The sequence below is a fragment of the Mus caroli genome, chromosome 2, assembly GCF_900094665.2.
Source record: "Mus caroli chromosome 2, CAROLI_EIJ_v1.1, whole genome shotgun sequence".
NCBI lineage: Eukaryota > Metazoa > Chordata > Mammalia > Rodentia > Muridae > Mus > Mus caroli.
The window spans coordinates 124,110,689-124,122,286 of record NC_034571.1 but is presented as its reverse complement, the minus strand read 5'-3'; the positions used below and the strand labels follow the sequence as shown (position 1 = coordinate 124,122,286).

Here is an 11,598-nt window from a genome sequence, read left to right as displayed (position 1 = left end):
CCCCTCCTTTTTATAGGAATTCTCCCCGCCTCGGACGTAACAAGCCATGATTGGCTCAACACTGATCACCCCATCCCTGAGGCGGAGCTGCCCGGGGCGGGGATTTCCAGCGCAGGCGCAAACTAGGTGTTTACTAGTTGGTGCTGAGGAAATGACTCAGCACCGGAAGATTAGCGGCGCCCCACATTCATGAATGTAAAGGTTGTCACAGCATGAAGAATCATGGAGTAAGGGACCCCATACTAAACACGCCCATTTCTTTCTTGCCATTCCACCTTCAAGTTGTGGTAACTCCATCCTCTTCCTCTATGTGTCATGCAATGAATAGAACCCAGAACTTGTGCATGCTGGGTGAGCGCTGTATCAGTGAGCTATATTTCCAGCCCTTGAGTAGATTGGTCATGGTGTCCACATTACAGAAAACAAGGTGAAGAAAGGGATGAAGTAGGAAGTAGAAAACAGTTGTAGGTGCTGTGATTCCCATGATTTCCAGACAGCTTCCGGTGTATCTATTGCATGTATTTTAATTAAGATGTGGTCAAATGTAACTGCAAGGAGAAGTTAGGAAGTGTACACCTGCCTGCCCGCCTACAAATGCTAATTACACAGAAGAAAGGAAGACAGACATGGCAGGAGAGGAGGGCAGCCATCATCCTCTACACAGTTTTTTTAAAAGCTATTTTAAGCATTTTATTTATTTACATATTTTATGTGTATAGTGTTTTATGTGTTTTGCCTGCATATATATCTTTGTGTCACATATGTCTTGATGCCTACAGAGGCCAGAACAAGGGTATTTGGTCCCTTGGAGCTGCAGTTAGAGATGCTTGTGAGCTGCTTGTGGTGCTAGGACTTGAACTCAGGTCTTCTGGAAGGGAAGCCAGTGCTCTTCTAAACCATCTCTCCAGCCCCATGCCACTATCTTCTTTGTTTGTTTGTTTTGTTTTGTTTTGTTTTGTTTCGAGACAGGGTTTCTCTGTGTAGCCCTGGCTGTCCTGGAACTCACTCTGTAGACCAGGCTGGCCTCGAGGTCAGAAATCTGCCTGCCTCTGCCTCCCGAGTGCTGGGACTAAAGGCGTGCGCCACCACCGCCCGGCCCGGCCCCATGCCACTATCTATCTTATTAATCATAAAAGAGAAAACCAAGGACATTCTTTATTACATCTCTTCCTCTAAAGAAGGATTCGGTTTCTTCTACCTGATAGTGTTTTTCTAAACAGTTCGTTCTTTTAGAGGAAAAAAAAGACTCAATAAATATTTCTTAAGAATATGTCATTACCAGGGCCGGAGAGAGGGCTCAGTGATTAGGGTAAGTACTGTGCTCTTGCAGAGCATTGGATTTCAGTCCCCAGCATATGTCACTCAGCTTACAGCTATCTACAACTCCAACGCTGGCATATATGGCCTCCATGGACCCTTGCACTTGTGTATGTGTGCCTACATACATAGACAAAGACAGACAGACAGACACATACACAATTAAAAATAATCAAAATAAATCTTAAAAAGAATATGTCATTTTAAGATGTGGTGTCTAGTCCCTGGAGTCCCAGCACTTGTGAGACTGAGGAAGAATAGCAAGTTTGAGGACAATTTGGTCTATAGTCTAAGTTCCAGGTTAGTCAGAGCTACATGGCAAGACCTGGTCTCAGAGTAAAGCACAAAAATAAGAAATCTTTCCTTTTTCTGTAATTGGGTTATTGTAAAGGGATAATCTGATAGGACTTGTGAGCCAGCCTTTTATAAAGTAAGTTGTGTGACTTTTCCACAGAGCTCAGTGACTCCTAGGGACAGTAGGGAGTAGACCCAGCCCTGCTACAGTGACCTTACTGAGGACATTTACCGTTAAGACTGTCAGTCCTAATCTTAGGAGGAGGAACTCAGAACTATTTAATATAGCCATCTGTAAAATCCAAATAATACAAATGCTGTATGTGATGAAGGTTATAATACTGATCATGTAAATGTTTTTATTATATAAAGAGAAGAAAACTTTCAGGATTAATGACATTGCAAGACTTGTCTCCTTAAAAAGCTGTTTAGAAAGAGATTGTTCATCATTCTGGAGTGATTATGACCTTTTCAGGATGCTTTAAAACATAAAAGCAGAATCAGGCTCACTTAGAGGAAACAGACTTCATCCTTCCCCATCATCCCAGTAATTCCAGGCTTTGCCTGAAAATGTCTTAAGCAAACAGTTCGGCTGGGTACAGTGCCTGCCTGGCTTATAAGAGACCCAGGGTTCAGTCCTCAGTGTCACATACACTTGTAAAAGTTCCATAGATCTTGTGTAAAAGAACAAAGTGATCCAGTGAGTCAAAGAGGAGATATTTGAGTGTAGTGCCTAGGCTCTAGAAGCTCGGGATAATTGCCACCCAGTGTTAAAGTATATAAAATGCAGCCTTCATACTTTGGATTTACAGCCATTTGAGATTTGCTGAGTTCATCATGAGCCTCTTAGATGGTTGCTTTAGTCCATAGATTTTCTTTGTACACATTAAGGTTTAAAAACAAGGTTTTTAGTTTGTGTGCATTAGCCATCTAGAACTTGTTGGAAAAACAACAACAACAACAACAAAAGTTCAATGAATGCCTGTTTCTCAAAATTCCATACTCTAAACCAGTCACTTTAGAAGGAAGTCTACTTGTGAGACAGAGTGGGCCAGGAAGATGTGACCGAAGCAAAAATGATTGCTAACTCAGGAAAGCTTACATTTATTTAACCATACTCCCACTCCCACAAAAAAGCTGACCTTGCATTAGAGAACCAAAACTAACTTGATAGCAATGATGGATGCCTGCTGTTTGCCAGACACACCCCTCAGGTGGATGTTGTAGGTATCCTTGTTCTGGGAGTAGGAAACTGGACTTCCCTGTGGCTCCCATCCTCAGAGAAGGAACAGTGAATTGAAACATGACCTACTGTGGACCCTTGCTTGGATTCTAAGTACCGCCTTGAAGCTTAGTCTTACTAACCCTCATTCTGCTGGTCAGTTTCTAAAACATTGCTTACGCCAGGCGGTGGTGGCACATGCCTTTAATCCCAGCACTTGGGAGGCAGAGGCAGGCGGATTTCTGAGTTCGAGGCCAGCCTGGTCTACAAAGTGAAAAAAAAAAGGAAAGAAATAAAACATTGCTTACACTGTTTTCTGTTTCGTTTTGTTTTGTTTTATTTTAAGCCTGTAAGATTACAGAGTATTTTATTTGTTTGGTTGTTTTATACCATTCTCAATGTGGTTATGGTTTATTAGACTTTATGTTGCTTAGTAATGTGCTTTATGTCTTTAGTACTTTTTCTCTTCAATGATTCTCAGGCCCTTTATGGATTCTGAAAAACTAGTACCTTTTCTAGGAATTGAGAACCCACCAGTGGGGCTGGGATTATAAATCAGTGACAATGAATGCTTAGCATTTTAAAAACCCTGGGTTTAGTCATCAGAAAGGAGATTCATCAAGAAAGGCCTGAACTTACTGTGTTAGACCTTGGGCCTCAAAAATAAGAGACCTGTTGAGCATCAAAGAGGATCTTACCACTTCTTCTAAAGTAGCTTGAATATGCATGTGTTATATAGAATCATGGGATATTCTATAAAGACAACTTTCCCTAGGGGTCAGAGTTTGAATTAGAATTACCTCACTAGGCAACTTTAATGCTACCAGTAAGGAAAAGGGGTATGGAGAGAAAACATAATGCTTTTAATAACCTTTGTATACTTACCTAGTTATTAATAAAATTATCAATTTACTTTGTCTAGAGCCTGAACAAAGTCAAGTCCTTTAATTTAAAAACAAATTAAACCTTTCATGACTGTTCCATTAAACAAAATTGTATTGATTTCTATCTGGTGACCTGTGGTTTTCCAGGAACTTATGACTAACTGTTGATTCATTTATTTTATTGACAGGTATCTTAAGTGCAGTTGACCTATTCAGTTGTCACAGTCAGTTCTCTTTACTAGAGAAAGGCTCTTGGGGACCTGTGAGGTGGCTCGGCTCACATGGTAATGGCTCTTGCTGTGCCAGCTGGCAAAATGACTTCAATCCCTAGAACCCATGGAAATGTGGAAAAAGAGAACTCCACAGACTTGTCCCCTGACCTCCACATGTGCACCGTGGCACCCACACATCCACCTCCATGTGCATCATTTCCTCCAGTACACACACACACACACACACACACACACACACACACGAGTGTTAAAAGTTATTGGGCTCTTTTTGACCTTAGAGCCACTTGCTCTGATTTCACAGCCTTTTCTTAGTTATCACATAGACCTAGCAACCCCGAAGGCTGGCGGTTAGTGTTCAGGGCTCTGTTCTGAATACCATGGGATTTTCAGAGTAAGAAGAACCCTGATTAATTTTAATTTAAAAAACATAGTTCTTTGTCATATTTTGGAAGAGACTAAAGAGTTACAACTAAATACAAGGTATGACCCTGGATTAGATCCTAAAATGGAAAACAGTTATCAAAGAATCAGTAAAGTTTGAATAAAGTCTATCATTTATTTAATAGGATTGAACCAGTCTTGCTTTCCTTTCGTAATGTAAGATTTTATTTAATAGGGGATGCTAAAGGAAGAGTATGGGAAATCTGTGGAGCATTCCTATAAATATAAGATTATAGATAGGAAAACATGTTTTGGGTTTTTTATTGTTGTTGTTTTGTTTTGTTTTTTCCTCTGAGTCAGGGTGTCTAAATAGCCGAGGATGTTTTGGAACTCACTATGTACACCAGGCTAGCCTCCAACTCACAGATATCTGCCTGACCCTTTCTCCTGAGTGCTCAGATTTAAAGTATATACCACCATAACTGGCCTTAGAAAACAATTTAAATGTATATACCTCATTTAAAATTATTAGAGAATTGTGATACGGGCCCTTCTTGAGGTCACGTGAATACAGTGGGGATGAGCTGGGGTGTGTGAGCCTGCTCAGAGCCCTCAGGACCAGTCACCTGCTTGCTGTTTCACTTGCACGCCGGCTCCAGCACTCGCAGGTCACACAAGCTTGCAAAGTCCACAGAGGCAGTAGGATCCTGGAAGTAGAGGTTTGTGAAGCCAGTTTTACTGTGTGTAATCTGGTTGCTGTTTTGTTTTTCATCTACATATTGGAAAGTATAATATTCAAGCTATGGTGATTATAAAGACTTAAAAGCTTACATATACAATCCTGCTCATAAACTGTAAAGCACTATGCAGACTGCTCACTTTGATTACTGTCTTAAAGAATTGATATAGAAAACAGATCTGTCAGGTTATGTATTACGTAAAGGATTGCACATGGTTACATAGGCTGGCTTTTTCTGTGTAACCTTTCTAGTCTCAGCCAACACTGGGCCTTGTATACTTCAATACCCATTTGCCCAGGAAGCTGTACTTACATAATTGTTCTGAGGGTAACCAGCAGTTTTCTGATTGGTTATAAGGTCACCTTCCCAGAAAGTATTTCAGGCCGAGGACTGTAAACCTGATCAAAAGTCCATACCTGGTATGCTAGCTAGTTTTATGTTAACTTGACACAGGCTAGAGTCATGTAGAAAGAGGAAACTATCTCGGTTGAGAAAATGCCCCCGCCAGATTAACCACTGGGCAGGCCTGTGGATCATTTTCTTGATTAATGATTGGATGTGGATGGGCCTAACCCCAAAGAGGGTGGGGCCACCCCTGGTCAGGTGGTCCTGGATGATATAAGGAAGTAGTCTGGACACTCCACGAGGAGCAAGTCAGTAAGCATGGTCTCTGCCTCCACGTTCCTGCCCTGCTTGAGTTGCTGCCCTGACTTCCCTCAGTGATGGACTGTTACCTACAAGTATAAGGTGAAAGAAATCCTTTTCTTTCCAAGTTGATTTTGGCCATGTTATTTTATCCTAGAAATGGAAATAGAAACCCTAAGACCAATGGTGAGAAAATAGGCCCTGGGAAACCCTGTAGTTTTGTTAAGTAGTCATGCTGTTAGACTTCCTTCTAAATATTTATGTTTTCACCCATAGATTTGTGGTGCTTTCACCTTTAGTCAGAGAAGGGTTTTTTTGTTTTTTTTGGTTTTTTTTGGGGGGGGGGTTGTTTTGGTTTTGTTTTTTGTTTTGGAGTGGGTAGTGGTTAGTGCAGAGACTGCCCCCAGTGTTCAGAGGGCAGGAGGAATGAGAGCTGGTGGGTGGGGAAGAGAGCTGTGAGATGCTGGTCTCAGGGTCTGGCATAATAAGCACTCGCTAACTCACAGCAACTGTTGTTACCCACACCTCATCAAGCCAAACAAACTAGTACTGAAGATTTTCTCTAGCTCTGTCTTTATATTCTACTAACTATGTGGATTTATAGGAAATCAACCTTTTGTACTAGAATGTAACGTCTTACCAATTATTTTAAAAGTGTGTTTATCTTGTGCCCTGCACCTGTGTAAGAGCCAGGAGCTAATGAACCATCAATGTAGACTAAGATGCAGCTCTAGAGATATGTACTGGTCCCGTTGAATCTGAGAGATGTTAAAAGATTGACACACACAGGTAATAAGAGTGGTTATTCTCGACATCGTTGTTATTTGATTTTCTTTGTGGAGAAAGATGCACTGGGTTTGTTTTTTTTTTGGGGGGGGGACAAGATAGCTTTTCTAAGATTAAGCAGATAATATACCTAGAGTTTACTAGATTGAGAAGGAGGATGGCCACGCTCTTCTGCCTGCTTATTTTCAGTGCCCTTGTGTAACAGACTGTGAAGTTCAACATGAGAGTCTTTCCTTTCTCTACAACTTGTGCTCTGTGCTGCCTGAGCACTGTAGTGTGATAGTGTTGTTGTTGTTAACAATTAACAATTTAAAGAATTCTGTGCTTAGATGTGGTAGCACATGTGTTTAATCTAAGTACTCAGTAGGCAGAGGAAAACAGATCGCTGTGACTTTGAGATTAGTCTCATCTACATATCTGAGTTCAGACTAGCCAGGTCTGAACATAAGGAGAATCTGTCTCAAAATTGATGGATGAATGCATGGATGGATAGATAATCGTTTTACAAATTCTGCACTTAGAGCCATGTGTAAGAGTGTACACCTCAGCACTTGGGAAGCTGAGGTAGGGAGATTGAGAGTTTAAGGCCAGGGATCCTGTAGGGGCATCCTGTCTCAAAGAATAAACTAAGCAAACAAAATAGAACTTTGACCAAGCTAATTGTAAAACCATGAATTAAATAGAGTCCAGTAATTAACAACTGATAGATTTGTAATATTATAGTATATGCACCATGTACCTGAAACAGAACAGAAAATAGGAGATTACAAGTTTGAATCCCTCATCATTACCACCACAGTGAAGTTTCATAAAGGTCTGATGAGATTTTTAAATCTCTGAGTTCAAAGCTTGCCTGGTAGACAGAGCAAGTGCCAGGACAGCCAGAGCTACACAGAAAAACCCTGTCTTGAAAAACAAAACGATAATTACAAAATAATTAACCTGTGGAATATGGCAGAGTAAAGGACCATTAGAGCAGCAAACATCCAGGCTTCCAGTTATGACACACAAATGAAAGACAGCAGCTCAGGCTTGACTACTTTACTTGTGCAGGACCCGCCAGGGAGAGAACTGTTCACACACCCAGAGGGTCAGTGACAGCAGAGACGGCACAACTGCAGAGGGATCCACACCACCATGTACAGAGCACGGAGGCTCAAGACTATTAAAGCAGCCGCTTAGGTCTTTTTTATTGATTTACTTTTATTACATTGATGTTTTCCTTACATGTATGTCTCTGTGAGGGTGTCCGGTTAGGTATCCTGGAACCAAAGTTACAGACAGTTGTGAGCGCCATGTGGATACTGGGAATTGAACTCAGGTCCTCTGAAAGAGCAGTCAGTGCTCTTAACAGTTGAACCCTCTTTCCAACCCCACATTTTTATTTTTATTTTTATTTTTTAAGCAGGCTCTTACTGTATAGCCCAGGCTGCCTGAACTCAGACCCACCTGTCTCTGACTACAGAGTACTAGGACAACGTCTTAGGACATCGTAGCCAGCTCTGTTTAGAATGTAAGTGTCTTTAAAAACAAAGTACAAATAAGGTAATAAAGCCTTAAAGCATTCTGCTTTACATTGCCACTGCTATTTTACATCTACTTATTTATTTGTGTGTATGTGGAAGTCAGAGGACAACTTACAAGAGTCTGTTCTCTCTTCTACCTTGTGGGTGCTGAGGATCAAGCTCAGGCCATCAGGCTTGGCAGCAAGCACTCTCACCCACAGAGCCATCTCTTCAGCCCCTGTAACGTTCTTTAATAAAGATAAGAGTCAAAATACTAAGGTGATGTATACATGAAGTCAAATGGGCAGATCCACACTGAGATAGAGATGGGACAGATAACTAGCATGTGGCGTTGCAGTAGCTCTAGGGTTCTGTCCTCCAGTTCTCTAAACTGTGGATGGCTAGGAATGCAGAGGGGGAAGTTACACAGGTTGCTGCAGAGAAGTCTCTGCCAGCCGTTTGAGTCCGTGGCAAGGCTTTTTTTCCTTTCTTTTCCAGATTTGACACTTGAAGACAGAACACCCAGATATCCATCATTTGTTGGGAGGTGGTTGATTTAAAATACTAGAGATTGACCCTATGGCCTTGCCAGCATTCTTCCTTTTTGTCTTTGAGACCCAGTCTCATTGCACTGCCTGGGCCAACTTGGGTCTCACGGTGCCCTGCCCCAGACTCAGAAGTGCTGGGGTTGCAGGCCTGCATGACCGAGCTGGTCAGCCAGTTTCTTCAGTAGAAAGAATAAGTGATAAGAATGCCCTCAGACGAACTCAAACAATGTAGATAAGGTTCACTAGGGAAATGTTTATAAAACATTGCTTAGCTGTTTGCACTTGGGGCATAAAAGATTTTTTAACTGAGATCTTATTCCCTGATAGAATGGATATCTGTTTGCAGCAAGGAACTAACACAGAAGATTGTAAAAGCCTGGAGTGCAAAGGGAGATCTTTGAAATCTTAGTGGCAGAGACTGGCGCATCTGGAAAGAAGTGTGACTTCAGTGCCACCAGGGACACCAGCAGGCTCTGGCTGAGCACCACCAGTACACATCACCTCTGAAGGTGCCACATTCAGACTGGGCCTCAGATTTTCACACTTATTTCCTTAGGCAGCTTTCATGGGAGAAACAAAATATCTCATAATCTGAGGGAATTTGAGGTTAGAATAAAGGAAAGTATTTCTTCTCTATGATAGAGGTGCTTTTTGGAGAACTTGGGTTTTTAGCATTCACTGGTAATGTTGCAGAAAAACATGTTTAGTCATACATATAGAACCTCTACTCCATACACAGCAGTTCCCAATGCTGTCTCCTTCAAGTCTTTTACTTGTCTCTAACGTGAAGATGGTTGATTTTAAATACTGGAGATTGACACCCTAGGGCCATCTCTCATCGCTGCTCATTGCTGGTTTTTTTTTTTTTTTTTTTTTACCTTAAAATGCTATATTTTGAAAGACACAGCATACTAATTTCAACATTCAAAATAATATATACATTTTCCTGTTGTCTTAGTTAGGGTTTCTATTGCTGTGATAAATACCATGACCAAAAACAATGTGAGTAGGAAATTATTTCTTACAGCTTACAGTCCATCAGGGCAGGAACTCAAGGGAGGAACCTGGAGGCGGGATGCTGATGCCAAGGCCTGGGTGGGAGGAGTGCTGCTTACCGGCTTCTTCTTCATGGCTCACTCAACCTGCTTGCTTGCTCTCTCTCTCTCTCTCTCTCTCTCTCTCTCTCTCTCTCTCTCTGATTTATTTATTTATTTAATGTATATGGGTACGCTGTAGCTGTCTTCAGGCACACACCAGAAGAGGGTGTCAGATTCCATTACAGATGGCTGTGAGCCACTGTGTGGTTGCTGGGATTGAACTCAGGACCTCTGGAAGAGCAGTCAGTGCTCTTAACTGCTGAGCCATCTCTCCAGCCCTCAACCTGCTTTCTTATACAACCCAGAATCACCTCTCCAGGGCTATCACTGCCCACAGTGGCCTGGGCCCTCCCATGTCAGTCATTACTCAAGAAAATGCCCGACAGACTTGTCTGCAGGCTGATATTATAGAGGCATTTTCTCAATTAAGGTTCTCTCTTTCCATCTTTTGTGTCAAGATGACAAAACCAGCCAGCACATCTGTGTTCTTGTTTTCTCAGAGAAGTGTTTGCACTATCCGTCCCTTCAGTTTCTGAGTATCCTCCAGACTTGCCTTGTATTCTAAGCCTCTTCCAGCTGTGCATAGCATGATCTACTCAGGCCTGGAGTTCCAGCACTCAGGTACCTGAAACAACAGGATCTGAAGTTCAAGGACAGCCTGGGCAGGACCCTGTTGCAAAAAATAAAAAATAGAACGTAAGGCTAGCTTGGTTCACATAGCGAGTTCCAGGACAGCCAAGGCTACATGGTGAGACTTGCTCTTAAAAACAGAAAGCTAAAACAAAACAAAACTCCCTAAAGCCCAAATCTCTCTAAAGGAACAGAATAAGTCTAGGATAAATGAAAAGAATATGTGTTGTACATAAAGATTTATCTTAGTCCAGGTTTGCTGTATCACAGAATCCCACAGACTGGGAAATTTAAAACATTGCTATTAAGAGGCTGATACTGGCTTCATTTGATTAGAATTCTTGCTACATAAGCATGTGGACCTGAGTTAGGACTCTTAGAACCTACGTAAAAGGCTGTGTATAGTGGAAGAAAGCAGGGGCTTTCTAGGTTAACCATGGGTGGTGGTCTGAATGAGGATGGCCCCATATGTTTGGTCCCCAGGTGGTGGAACTGTTAGAGAAGTATTAGGATGTGTGGCCTTATGGAAGGACCTGTGTCACTAGGGTTTCTTTCTTTTTTTTTCTTGCTTGTTTGCCTCCTTTCTTTCTTTCTTTCTTTCTTTCTTTCTTTCTTTCTTTCTTTCTTTCTTTCTTTCTTTCTTTCTTTCTTTCGAGACAGGGTCTCTCTTTGTAGCCTTGGCTGTCCTGGAATTCAGAAGCTCACAACGTTCCCAGTTTTCTCTGCCTCATGCTTGTGGATCAGATGTAAGCTCTCAGCTACTGCTCCAGTACTGTGCCTGCCTGCCTGTTGTATTGTTTCCCACCATGATGGGCATGGACTCTAACCCTCTGGAACTGTTTATTTTATAAATTGCCTTGGTTACAGTGTCTTGTCATAGCAATAGAAAAGTAACCAACACACCATCTAACTAAATTGGTGAGCTCAGGTTTAGTGAGAGACTTTATCTCAAAAATAAGGTTAAGAGCTAATAAGATGGCTTGGCAGGCAGGCGAAGTGTTTGCCATGCAAGCCTGGTTCTGTCCTCATAAGTCAGATTGTGTGTGGAGAGAAATGAGTCCACAAATTTTTCTCTGACTTCCGCACATGGGCACTGGTATTCGGTCTACACACACACACACACACACACACACACACACACACACACACACGTAGACTCCTGGAGCTTGTTGACAACTCTGTCTAGCTAAGTCAGTGGGCTCCAGTGAGAGTCTGTTTCATAAGAAAGGAGAGAGAACCTCTGAGGAAACACCACACAGACACAGGCTCTTACATGTGTACACACATATACACATTCACCACACAGACACAGGCTC

General features: G+C 41.9%; 1 protein-coding gene across 6 annotated transcripts in view; it reads left to right on the top strand.

The window, feature by feature from the left end:
* The window catches only part of Rnf24 (ring finger protein 24), a 55,352-nt gene that overhangs the window by 19,428 nt on the left and 24,326 nt on the right, over positions 1 to 11,598 (top strand). The window contains exons 1-2 of one of the 6 annotated variants that reach the window (XM_029468912.1): positions 7,920 to 8,015; positions 8,883 to 9,064. The exons of 1 other annotated variant lie outside the window; for it this stretch is intronic. The gene's annotated coding sequence lies outside the window, so the exon portion shown is untranslated. Of the gene's footprint in view, positions 1 to 4,902; positions 5,051 to 5,713; positions 5,819 to 7,918; positions 8,016 to 8,882; positions 9,065 to 11,598 lie in introns of those variants that run through there. 4 more of the 6 variants (XM_029468901.1, XM_021157024.2, XM_029468899.1 and 1 more) reach the window with 4 other exon arrangements.